Genomic DNA, 12,410 nt, shown 5'->3' on the forward strand with positions numbered 1-12,410 from the left:
CGGCGGCGGCGGCGGCGGCGGCACTCACCCATAGTACGGATGCGGTGCAAACTGCACATGCTCGCGTCTGACAGGCGCTCTGCCCCCGGCCCCCTTAACTCCTTGCTCGCCCGCCGGGCCCGTGGCCCCGCCGCCTAGCGCAGCCGGCTAATCCGCCCCACCCTGAGCCCCTGGAAGTGCGCCCTCGGCGCAGGTGGCTGCGGTCTGGGCTGCTCGGCTCTCTCTACTCACCCCTGCCTGCATTCGCGGTGTCTGCTGGAGCTCGGAGGAGAGGGTAGGCCGGCCTCCAGCTCCCAGCTTGTAGGCGATGTTGAGGACCACAATACAGCATCCACCGTGGGTATCATGAAGGCCCAACAGTCAGTCCATTCATTGAACGCATCCGTGCAAGGTTGTTTCCACTGTCCCCATTTCCCAGTTAGAGAAACTGAGGCCTAGGGAAGTGAAGGAATTTGCCTAAGGCAAGGCCTGAAACTCCAAGCCCCACCATCTTGTTTATAGGGCAAAGATTAAATAGAATGCAACCTTTATGAGGTCAATCTAGATTATTTTGTCATGGGTGTCATTTGGAAATCCCGGAGATTCTGAAATACAGGGGCTGGAGAACTGATGGCAGAGGGTCCTCGACCTGCCAGACTCCTTCCTGAGTCCAAGGTCCTGCAGAAAGACTGAGCAGGGAGTGAGAATGCAATTCAAGCCTCAGCCAGGAGGAAAGGACATCTTTTTAATTTATGCTATTTTGCACACAGACCTCGTGTGTGCTGAGGCCTCGTCTGAGGGATCTGATGGCTGTTTCCCAACAGAGGAAGAGAGAAATGAGAGGCCGGCTGGCCAGAGGGACCACATCCCTGTCCTCCTTTTTACAACATGTTACAGTGACAGAGTGCTCTCTGAAGTTGAAGGTAGCACTATATTCTAAGAAAAGGAAATCTGAGGTTCAGCCAGCTAAACTTGCTCCACCCTGGGCAAGAGGCTGGGCTGCTTACTGCTGTCTAAACTACTTTGATCCGACATCTTCTGCTAATTGCCTGATGGAACCATGAGTCTTCTGTCAACCTCCTGTCCCTGGCCAGGATATTCACACATCAACAAATATACATCCCAAACTAGGACTGGGAAACATGGACCAGGAATTCTAAAGCCATCCCCAAACTTACTCTATACTCTACTCTTGGCCAGGGCAAGCCATTTTTCTCAGGAGTAAAGCACTGGGGTTCGGATGCAGCCAGAGGGAGTTATGTGGAGTTCCTCAAACCAGCAGAGGAAGCACATGGCCACGTGGTGTCGGTGGCAAAAGCTCTTGACTTCCCTGAGTTTGTTTCCTCTTCTGTAAAGTGGAGATAATGTCACCTACTTCATAAGTATATTGTGATGCCCCAGTGATAGGAGCCTGTGAGGTGCTCAGCACATTAAAAAAAAAAAACAAAACACCGCCATCAAGTCAATTCTGACTCATGGTGACCCCCACTGGGTTTCCAAGGCAGTAAATGTTTATGGAAGTAGATTGCCCCATCTTCATTCTGTGGAGCAGCTGGTGGGTTTGAACTGCCAGCCTTCTGGTTAGAAGTCAAATGCCTTAGGCACTATGCTAATAACAGGAAATTATTTTCTGCTAGGGGGTCAGGGAAAAGGGAGAAAATGTCAGGGCTGCAGGTAGGCATGTGGGCTGTCCCTGTCATAGAGGCAGGAGACAGACAGCCCCTGTCAGGGACACCTTGGCCAGAGGTATCTGGAAGCAAAGCCCACTTGATGGAGAGAAACACCCCTGCACCCTCTATCCACAGAGGCCCAGTTCTCGAGCTCTACTCTCTCGCTCAGCTCTCTTGTTCTCGATCTGTGGCTGCCAGCCGGTGCAGTTCTCTCCCGGGCTGTGGGAGGCAGCATTGCGCAGAGGAAAACTAAACCGGCTGGCTGGGCAGGCAGGAAAGCGAGCTTTGGAGCCAGCTTCTCCACTGGGCACGGGAGGTGGAGGGCCTGTGGACCACAGTACTTTTACAGGTCTGTGAAAATTGTTTTAATGGCTTTTAAAATTAGAGGGAAAAAATTAGCTTTGAGGATAAAGAAAATATTTTCATATATAATATTAATATACCCATCTTATACCAACACAGTCTAAAATATATTTTTCTTTCTTTCTTTCTTTTTTTTTTTTTTTAATGAAAGAAGGGGCTCATGAAAGCAAAAGTGCCTAGGGTCCCTGAAAGTCATAATGCAGCCCTAGCTGAATTCTCATCTTAGCTCTGCCTCAAACTTGCTCTGCAACTTGCACCCCCCCACACACACACACGCACACCCCTCATTTCCTCAACTGTACAAAGCAGACCAAAAACACAGAATAAAACCTGTTACCATGGAGTTGATTCTGATTCATGGCAACCCCAGTGTTGAAGAGTAGAATTGCTCCACTGGTTTTCTTGGCTGTAATCTTTATAGAAATAGATTGCCAGGCCTTTCTTCCATGGCATTGCTGGGTGGGTTTGAAATGCCAACTTTTAGGTTAGTGGCTGAGAGCAAATCATTTGCAACACTCAGGGACCTTATACCAAGAAGAGGCCAGCCCAAATCATCTCTAGCTACTAGTTCTGCGGTGACAAAGCTGTGGTCAGGACAGCTCAATGATCCTCAGGCCAGCCACAGGGCAGCTACCCCAGTAACTATGGGAACTTTTCTCCCAAAGGAAACATTGAAACAAGAGGCAAGGTCTCTAGGTCCACAATCTTCAAATATAATTTGAGGACTGTTGCCTACAAGCCCCAGGACCAGCAGGGGTGGGTGTTTGCATGGTGCATGGAGCCGGAGCCACCGCCCGGGCCGTAGGCCACAGTAAGCCAGCCCCGGGACCAGCAGGAGGTGGGTGTTTACACCTGGCACAGGCTGGGTAAGCGAGCAGGAAGGGGGAGACCAGGAAATAAGCAGAGCAGTGTAGAACAGCTGGGGGGACAAACTTGTCTGTCAGTTTGTCCTATTGTGATGGCTTGAGTGTTGCTGTGAAGCTGGAGGCTATGCCACCAGTGTTTCAAATGCCAGCAGGGTTATCCATGGTGGACAGGTTTCAGGGGAGCCTCTAGACTAAGACAAAATCAGAAGAAGGAGGAGGCCTTCCACTTCTCAAAGAATCGGCCAGTGAAAACCTTACAAATAGCAGTGAAACATTATGCGATATAATGCTGGAAGGTGAGCCCGTCAGGTCTGAAGGCACTCAAAATATGACTGGAGAAGAGCTGCCTCCTCAGAGTAGAGCCAAACTTAACCATGTGCATAGAGGAAAGCTTTCAGGACCCCCATTTGCTGATGTGGCACATCTCAAGATGGGAAGAAACAGCTGCAAACATCCATTAATAATCAGAACATGGAATGTACGAAGTACAGATCTAGGAAAATTGGAAGTTGTCAAAAAATAAAATGGAACACAAGAAGGTTGATATTCTAGGCACTGGGACTGGTTTTGGCCATTTTGAATCAGATAACCATATGACCTACTATGCCGGGAATGACAAATTGAAGAGGAATGGCATGGCATTCATCGTCACAAAGAGTGTTTCAAGATCTGTCCTGAAGTACAATGCTGTCTATCAGTGATAGGATAATATCTATATGCTTACAAGGAAGACTGGTTAATACTACTATTATTCAAATCTACACACCAATCACCAAAGCCAAAGATGAAGAAATTGCAAATTTTTACCAACTTCTGCTGTCTGAAATTGACCGAACGTGCAATCAAGATGTGTTAATTATCACTGGTGATTGAAATGAAAAAGTTGGAAATAAAGAAGACTCACTGGTAGTTGGAAGATATGGCCTCAGTGATAGAAATGTTGCTGGAGATCGCATGATAGAATTTGCAAGACCAATGACTTAGTCATTGCAAATACCTTTTTTCAACACAAACAGCGGCTATACACATGGACTTCACCAGATGGAGTACACAGGAATCAGATCGACTACATCTGTGGCAAGAAGCAATGGAGAAAGAAGCTCAATATCTTCAGCCAAAACAAGGCCAGGAGCTGATTGTAGAACAGACCATCAATTGCTCATAGGCAAGTTCAAGTTGAAGCTGAAGGCAATTAAAAGAAGTCCATGAGAGCCAAAATATGACCTTGAATATACTGCTCCTGAATTTAGAGATCATCTAAAGAATAGATTGATGCATTGAACACCAATGACTGAAAACCAGAAGAATTGTGGGATGAAATTAAAAACATCATCCATGAAGAAAGCAAGAGGTCATTAAAAAGACAGGAAAGGAAGAAAAGGCCAAAATGGCTGTCAAAAGAGACTCTGAAACTTGCCCTTGAACAGAGAGTAGTTAAAGCAAATGGAAGAAATGACAAGATAAAAGAGCTAAACAGAAGATTTCAAAGAGCAGCTCGAGAAGACAAAGTCAATTATTATAATGAAATGTGCAAAGACCTGGAGTTGGAAAACCAGAAGGGAAGAACACACTCAGCATTTCTCAAGCTGAAGAAACTGAGGAAAAAAATTAAGCGTCAAATTGCAATATTAAAAGATTCCATGGGCAATGTGTTGAATGATGCAGGAAACATCAAAAGAAGATGGATGGAATACACAGAGTCACTGTACCAAAGGCAATTGATAGATGATCATCCATTTCAGGAAGTGGCATATGATCAAGAACCAATGGTATTGAAGGAAGATGTCAAAGCTGAACTGAAGGAATTGGTGAAAAACAAGGCTCCAGGAATTGACAGAATACCCACTGTGATGTTGCAACAAATGAATGCTGCACTGGAGGCACTAACTCATCTATGCCAAGAGATTTGGAAGACAGCTACCTGGCCAACTGACTGGAAGAGATCCATATTTGCACCCATTCCAAAGAGAGGTGATTCCACAGAATGTGGAAATGATCGAATAGTATCATTAATAGCACATGCAAGTAAAATCTTACTGAAGATAATTCAAAAATGGTGGCAGCAGTATATAGACAGAGAACTTCCAGAGAAACAAGCTGGATTCAGAAGGGGATGTGGTGCAGGGGATATCATTGCTAATGTCAGATGGATTTGGGCTCAAAGCAAAGCATACCAGAGAGATGTTTACTTGTCTTTTATTGGCTATGCAAAGGCATTCAATTGTATGGATCACAACAAATTGTGGATAATATTGAGAAGAATAGGAATTCCAGAACAATTGATTATACTCATGAGGAACTTGTAAATAGACTACGAGGCTATCCGTTCAAACAGAACAAGGGGATACTGCATGGTTTAAAATTAGGAAGGGAGTGCATCAGGGTTGTATCCTTTCACCATATTTATTCAACTTGTGTATTGAGCAAATAATCTGAGAAGCTGGACTATACGAAGAAGAACATGGCATCAGAATTGGGGGAAGGCTCATTAACGACCTGAGATACACAGACAACAACAACTCTGCTTGCTCAAAGTGAGGATGACTTAGAGCACTTACTGATGAAAATTAAAGACTGTAGTCTGCAGTATGGATTACACCTCAATATAAAGAAAACAAAAATCCTCACAACTGGACCAATGAGCAGCATCATAATAGATGGAGAAAAGACTGAAGTTGTCAAAGACTTCGTATTGCTTGGTTCCACAATCAACACCAATGAAAGCAGCAGTCAAGACATCAAAAGACGTGTTGCATTGGGCAAATCTGTTGCAAAAGACCTCTTTCAAGTGCTGAAAAGCAAAGATGTCTCCTTAAAGACTAGGATTCGCCTGACCCAAGCCATGGTATTTTCATTCACCTCACACACATGTGAGAGCTGGACAATGAATAAGGAAGACCGAAGAAGAATTGATGCTTTTGAGTTGTGGTGTTGGCGAAGAATGCTGAAAGTACCGTGGACTGCTAAAAGAACTAACAAGTCTGTCCTGGAAGAAGTACAGCCGGAATGCTCTTTGGAAGCAAGAATGTCCAGACTTCATCTCACCTACTGTGGTCATGTTGTCAGAAGGGACCATTCTCTGGAGAAGGATGTCATGCTTGGTAAAGTGGAGGGTCAACGAAAGAGGGGAAGGCCCTCAACAAGATGGATTGACACAGTGGCTGCAGTGACTGGCTCTGGCATAGTAGGGATTATGAGGTTGGCACAGGATCAGGCAGTGTTTTGTTCTGCTGTACATAGGGTCGCTATGAGTTGGAGACAACTTGACGGCATCTAACAACAACAGCCTGCAAGTTCAGTCTCAACCTCTCTGCTGAGAGGTGAGGTGGCGGGTAGGGTAAGACAGCTTTAAATCATAGTATGGAAGCCAAATTGCCAGTTTCAGCACCAGAAAGAAGAAAGTTAGGAACTAAGACACAAGGTTTGGCATCAGCAAGTCTCTGCTTGACTCTGCTTGAGTCTTCCACAGACTTAACTCCATGGTCTGGGAGCCTGGGTTTTCCTCATTGCTAACTTTGTCGTTGCTGTGTGCACTCAAGTCTGTTTCGACTCATCATGAGCCCCTGTGACTGAGTAGAACTCTAGGATTTCCTAGGCTGTCATCTGTATGGAGGCAGCCCATCAGGTCCTTCTCCTACCAACATTGGCTGATTTCGAACTGTCAGCCTTCGGTTAGCAGCCAAGCACTTAACCACCATGCCACTGGGCCCCTCATTTGTAAATCTGTTGTTGTTGCTGTTATTTGCCATGGAGTTGGACCCGATTCACAGCGACCCCTCCTTGGGTTTCCGAGGCAGTATCACTACAGAAGTAGATTGCCCAACCTTCCTTCCACATTCGTAAATTAGGGGTTTTTTTTTTAACAAAAACTTACATAGTGCCTTATAGCTGGCATATCTTCTGTGTTTGGGGAGGGCATCTATCTTTATCCCCATTTTATAAATGAGGAAATCAAGGCTCAGAGAAGCTGTATAGTTTGGTCAAGGTTATATCATCACTTGGTTCTACAATCGATGCCAACGGAAGCAGCAGTCAGGACATTAGACGACGTGTAGCATTGGGAAAGTCAACTATGAAGGAACTGTATCAAGTGCTGAGGAGCAAGGATATCTCCTTGAGGACTAAGGTGTGCCTGACACAAGCCATGATATTTCCAATCACCTCGTATGCATGTGAAAGCTGGACAATGAATAAGGAAGACCGAAGAAGAGTTGATGCTTTTGAGTTGTGGTGCTGGCGAAGAATGCTGAAAGTACCATGGACTGCTAAAAGAACTAACAGATCTGTCCTGGAGGAAGTGCAGCCAGAATGCTCCTTGGAAGTAAGAATGGCCAGACTTCTTCTCACCTATTTTGGTCATGTTGTAAGAAGGGATCATTCCCTGGAGAAGGATGTCATGCTTGGTAGGGTGGAGGGTCAATGAAAGAGGGGGAGGCCTTCAACGAGATGGATTGACACTGTGGCTGCAATGATGGGCTCATATAGCAGGGATTGTGGGGCTGGCGTGGGATTGGGCAGTGTTTTGTTCTGCTGTGCATGGGGTCGCTATGAGTCAGAAACAACTCGACGGCACTTAACAACAACAACAAAAAAAAAAAAAAAAACCAAACTCACTGCCATCATGTTGGTCCTGACTCATAGCAAGCCCTCCTTGGATTTCCGAGGCGGTAGCTCTATGGAAATAGATTGCCCAACCTTCCTTCCAAGGAGTGGCTGGTGGGTTTGAACTGTCAGCCTTCTGGTTAGCAGTCAAATGCAGTCAAATGCCACCAGAGCTCCTATAGCATCACTGTTGTGTTGTTGTTATGTGCCATTGAGTCGGACCCAACTCATAGTGACCCCTCCTTGGGTTTCCAAGGCAGTATCACTACGGAAGTAGATTGCCCAAACTTCCTTCCAAACAGTGGCTGGTGGATTTGAACCACCAGCTTTCTGGTTAGCAGTCAATTGCCTTAGGCACTACACTACCAGAGCTCCTATAGCATCACTAGTAAGGGCAAAATGCCATTCAAACTTGGGTCTTCTGGTACTCTATCCAGGGTCTTTCCTATCTGTGCCAAGAAGATGTCAAATAAGATCAGAACTGGACCTAAGAATAGCAAGGAGGGGGCCTTCAGGCTTTTCCCCACAGAAGGCTGACACATGCTCACGGTGCTATGTGTTTGGGTGGGGAAGGTGACCCTGGGTGAACATAGGCATAGTAATAGTGATTCAGGTACAGACTCAGGATGGAGGGCTAGGGCACACACCAAGCCCCACTGCAGTGACATACGCCAAAGAATGCCAGTGCCTCCTTTGCCTTGTTGTTTTATCAAAGCAAGTGTAGCAGCGTGAGGGAGTGTGCCAGGCAGAACTGGGTTTGAGCTCAGACTCCATGTCCTAGCTGGTTGTCCTAATGCAGTTTAGTTAACCTTTCTGAACTTATTTCCTCATCTTCAAAATGGAAATGAGGGTTGTTGCACGAATAAATGAGATGATGCATGTAAAGGACTTAGCACAGTGTCAGGCACATAGGAAATAGTTGATATGTGGCAGTTGCTCACCACTGTTATGCCAAGTCCCTGCCACAATAGGCAGTTAGTGGTGGTTCCCTTCACATCCCCTTTCAACCACCAGGCAGGGAAAAGGAGATTCTAGCAAGTATCTTTGCAGTCTCAAAAGTGCCTTGAAGGTTCTTAAATATTTTTTTCTGAAAGAAAAGAACTTTCCTCCGGTTCCTCCAAAACAAACCCTCTATCAAGGGAGTTGCTCTTGTCTACTGTAAGTAATTTTCTTGATGAATTTCAAAGGGAATCAGAAAGATTTCTTTATGCTTGTTAGAGAGGATTGGTTCCCTGGGGCGTGCCCTTTGACTGGAAGTCAGGATAGATGTGGCTTACGAGGATGATTTCAGTGGAGGGACTAGGCCCATGGCCAGATAAGGAAGGTTCTGGAGGGAGCCAGAGCATGGACATTGAAGGTTAAGAGAGACCATGTGGAGTCTGTCTCAGATGCTGTATTAGGAAAGAGAGAAATGAGGTAGAAGCTGAGGAACCACTGAAGTCAAAAGCAATCTTGAGTTTGGAACTACTTGGACCAGTTTTATAGGAAAACAAGCTGAGCGTGAGAGAACTGGGGGGTAGAACTGGGCAGAGTCTCGCCAATAAGTGAGGACATAAAACTAATGTGCTAGAGCTTGAAAACAGGGCGAGTCTATTTGCAATGGCCCCTGCTTGAAACTGGAGAGAAAAGGGCATAAAGAGGCTAAGTGAACTATGAAGCTGTATCGTTTAGGATTCTTTGGTGGCAAGCAACAGAAACTGACTTTAACTATCTTAAATATGAAAGGAATTTATGGAGAGGACTTGCGCAGGTGGCTCACAGATCTGGAGGGAATGCCGGCAAAAGGGGCTCACAAAGTCTAGGACCAGGACAGCTCTGGGAACCCAGGTTGTTGTTGGGTGTCGTCAAATCGATCTGACACATAGTGACTCCGGGTGATAGAGTAGAACTGCCTGGTAGAGAGCTCTGGTGGCATAGTGCCTAAGGCATTTGTCTGTGAATCAGAAGTCTGGCAGTTCAAACCCACTAGCCACTCCTTGGAAGGAAGATTGGGCAATCTACTTCCCTAGAGACATGCCTCAGAAACCCAAGGAGGGGTTGCTATGAGTTGAAATCAACTCAGTGGCAGCGAGTTTGGTGGGGTTTTTGTTTGTTTGTTTAAATCTTTATGAAAGCAGACACCAAGGTCTTTCTCTTGGATTAGAAATACCAGCTTTCAGACAAACACTTAAGCATTTGTGCCACCAGGGCTCCTTGGGAACCCAGGCAAAGGAAGTAATTGAAAGTCACCTTAGAGTTCTACTGCCAGAACAACTGGATTCCAATCTTCTTCTGTCACTTCTGCTCACATGTCAACGAGTCCAGTTTGCCTATTGTTGTTATTGTCATGTGCCATTGAGTTGGTCCCGACTCATAGAGACCCCTCCTTGGGTTTCCAAGACAGTATCACTATGGAAGTAGATTGCCCAACCTTCCTTCCAGGGAGTGGCTAGTGGGTTTGAACAGCCAGCCTTCTGGTTAGCAGTCAAGTGCCTTGGGCACTATGCTACCAGAGCTCCTAAATTGAGTCATATACCCACTCCTTGGCCAGAGATGGGTCCAGCAAGACATCCTGATGGACAGCCCTTCCAGCAATGCACATTAGGAGTGAGACTTAAGCAGTGAAAGGAAAACCAAGGTGCTGTTACCAAAAGGAAGGGAAAGTCTGCCAAGCAGCATACACCCATCACATGAGGGAAGCAAGCAGCATAGGGAATTTATACCCCACTCAAGTGTCTCGAGGAGGTTCTTGACGAAGAGAGAAGTGGAGGAAGAAACAAGTAAGCCGGAGAGAGTAGCAGGAGGCTTTGCAATGTACTGGGACAAGGAGGCCTACATTGCTAACCACTGCTCTCTTGGGCTGGGGTAGATACAGACCTGCAGACAGAAGATTTTGTGTGGACTTTGCACTGTTGTGAGTTCTGCTTAGGAATAGGTGAATTGTGACGAGGGGCATAAGTGCAAAAGGTTATTAAGGATACCCTTGAATGTTTGTAAAATGCCACTGTAGGATGGAAAGGGGTGCCAGTGGAGGAGAGAAAAGAGGCATTAGATTCCTGGGGAAATGGTCAAGTGGCCTGCAGGCTTTTCAGAAGGCTTGCCCTCCGCATGTGCATGTGGGGAAGGGTTGTGCACTTTCATCGAGCACTCAGAATAATTCGTGTTTTCCTACTTTGATGATAGTTAAACCATGCCCTCTCTTTTTCTTCAGTCCTGTGTAAGGGCTATGCAGTATTAATGAATACCTTGAGCCTGATAGGAAGAGCTCATGAGTCTGGAGCAACGTGAATTCATCCACAAAGCATTAAGATATTAATGTGTGTACATCAAGACAGCCTGGAAAAAGAGTGCAGGTTTGTAAGTCTGGCAATAAAAATTCTTTTTTGCGAAAAGAAATCAAAGTGAAAACATGAACACAAAATGACACCACTTCATACTTCTATGTGTGGGGTTGCCAATCTTATGAGGAACAGAGATGATTACGAAGCTTGAGAATTATGAGGAGGGTCCCCTCACCGCTCCCCCCACCCCACCCCAACCCCGCCAGCTCCCCACTGGCTGCTCTCATTTCCAACTCAGCAGTCAGCCCAGGTGCTGGGCAAATTTCAAAGAATTTTTGCCCTGGAGATTAGAAACCAAACTCCAGGCTGGTGGCCTCCCCTTCGTGCCTCCCATCGCCAGTATACAAGGAGCTTAGTCGTCTGAGGAGGGACAAAGGGGTATTGTTAAGGGGAGCCCAGTTATGAGAAGGCTTTGCAACTAAAAGCTTTTATGCTGCTATCTAAGCCATTCTGCCCGGGAGGTGTAGGGGGTGGGGAACACTATGTCCCTGTCCCAACGTGGCTGTATCAGTTTAAAGAGAAACTTTGGCCATATGCAGTGATTGCAGGCTATCTTGGGGCTTGGTAACATTAATAAGATAAGAATTTCTATCACAACATCTCATCCAAGTCCCAATCCTGGTCCCACTAGGTCTGGGGATGGGTTGGAGTGTGTGTGTGTGTGGGGGGGTGTATGTGTGTATATACATATATATATGTGTGTGTGTGTGTGTGTGTATAATATACATACATACACACACATATATCCCACTGCCATCAAGTCCATTCTGACTCATAGCAGTCCCCACTGAGTTTCCAAGATGGTAAATCTTTACAACTCATCTTCCTTTGGCAGAAGAAGCTAGTGCGCTTAAACTGCCAACCTTCTGGTTAGCATTCAGATGCCTTAGGAACCTCACCACAAGAGCTCCATACATGTAGATGCAGTCTCTAAATCACAGTTTCTCCCATAAGAGCTGGCTGAGAAACAGCCTAGCTTGGGGGGTGGGGGAAGGAAGTGGATGTGGACCTCATCATGGAGCGCAGGACAAAACCTGTCTACTTTTTTGACCCGCCATGTCCTGGCCCTTCTACGAGAACTCTGACACCTTCAAGAAAGGCTGCTTAAGCCTGAGGCTTTGATGATCCCAGGAATCCTTCCCTTGTCTGAGGAATGAGTTCATCTGAGGTGGTCTCAACAACAACATCACTCCTAGAAGCTAATTATTAATATATACATATTTCCTGTCTTCTCTGGCACAGCACTGTGCTGTTTGGGAGACCCGGCTCCTGACTTCAAGGAATTTGTTATTCAATCCAAAAACCATTAACGTGCTGTGCACTGTGCTAAGCATTAGGGGCACACAGGTAAGAAAGACTGAGACCGGCACAAATGGAGTGTGAGAACAACACAAGATGGCCCATAGAAAGCATTGCCCAGTGCTCCAAGTGGCTGCTCAAAGTTCTCCACCTCCTGTGCCTATGATGGTTTGTGTCTACGATGGGGCCATTTCCATGGCCAGGCTCTATCTCCCCCACACTTTATTTGGAAATTCTCTAGCTTTGCCTGAAAATTCATGAATACTTGCAAATTTGCACACTCCTTTCTGGCAAGACTTTGTGTCCCTTTT

Source organism: Orycteropus afer, unplaced genomic scaffold (genome assembly GCF_000298275.1).
Source record: "Orycteropus afer afer isolate SDZICR_OR568_19922 unplaced genomic scaffold, OryAfe1.0 scaffold00088, whole genome shotgun sequence".
NCBI classification, from domain to species: Eukaryota; Metazoa; Chordata; class Mammalia; order Tubulidentata; family Orycteropodidae; genus Orycteropus; species Orycteropus afer.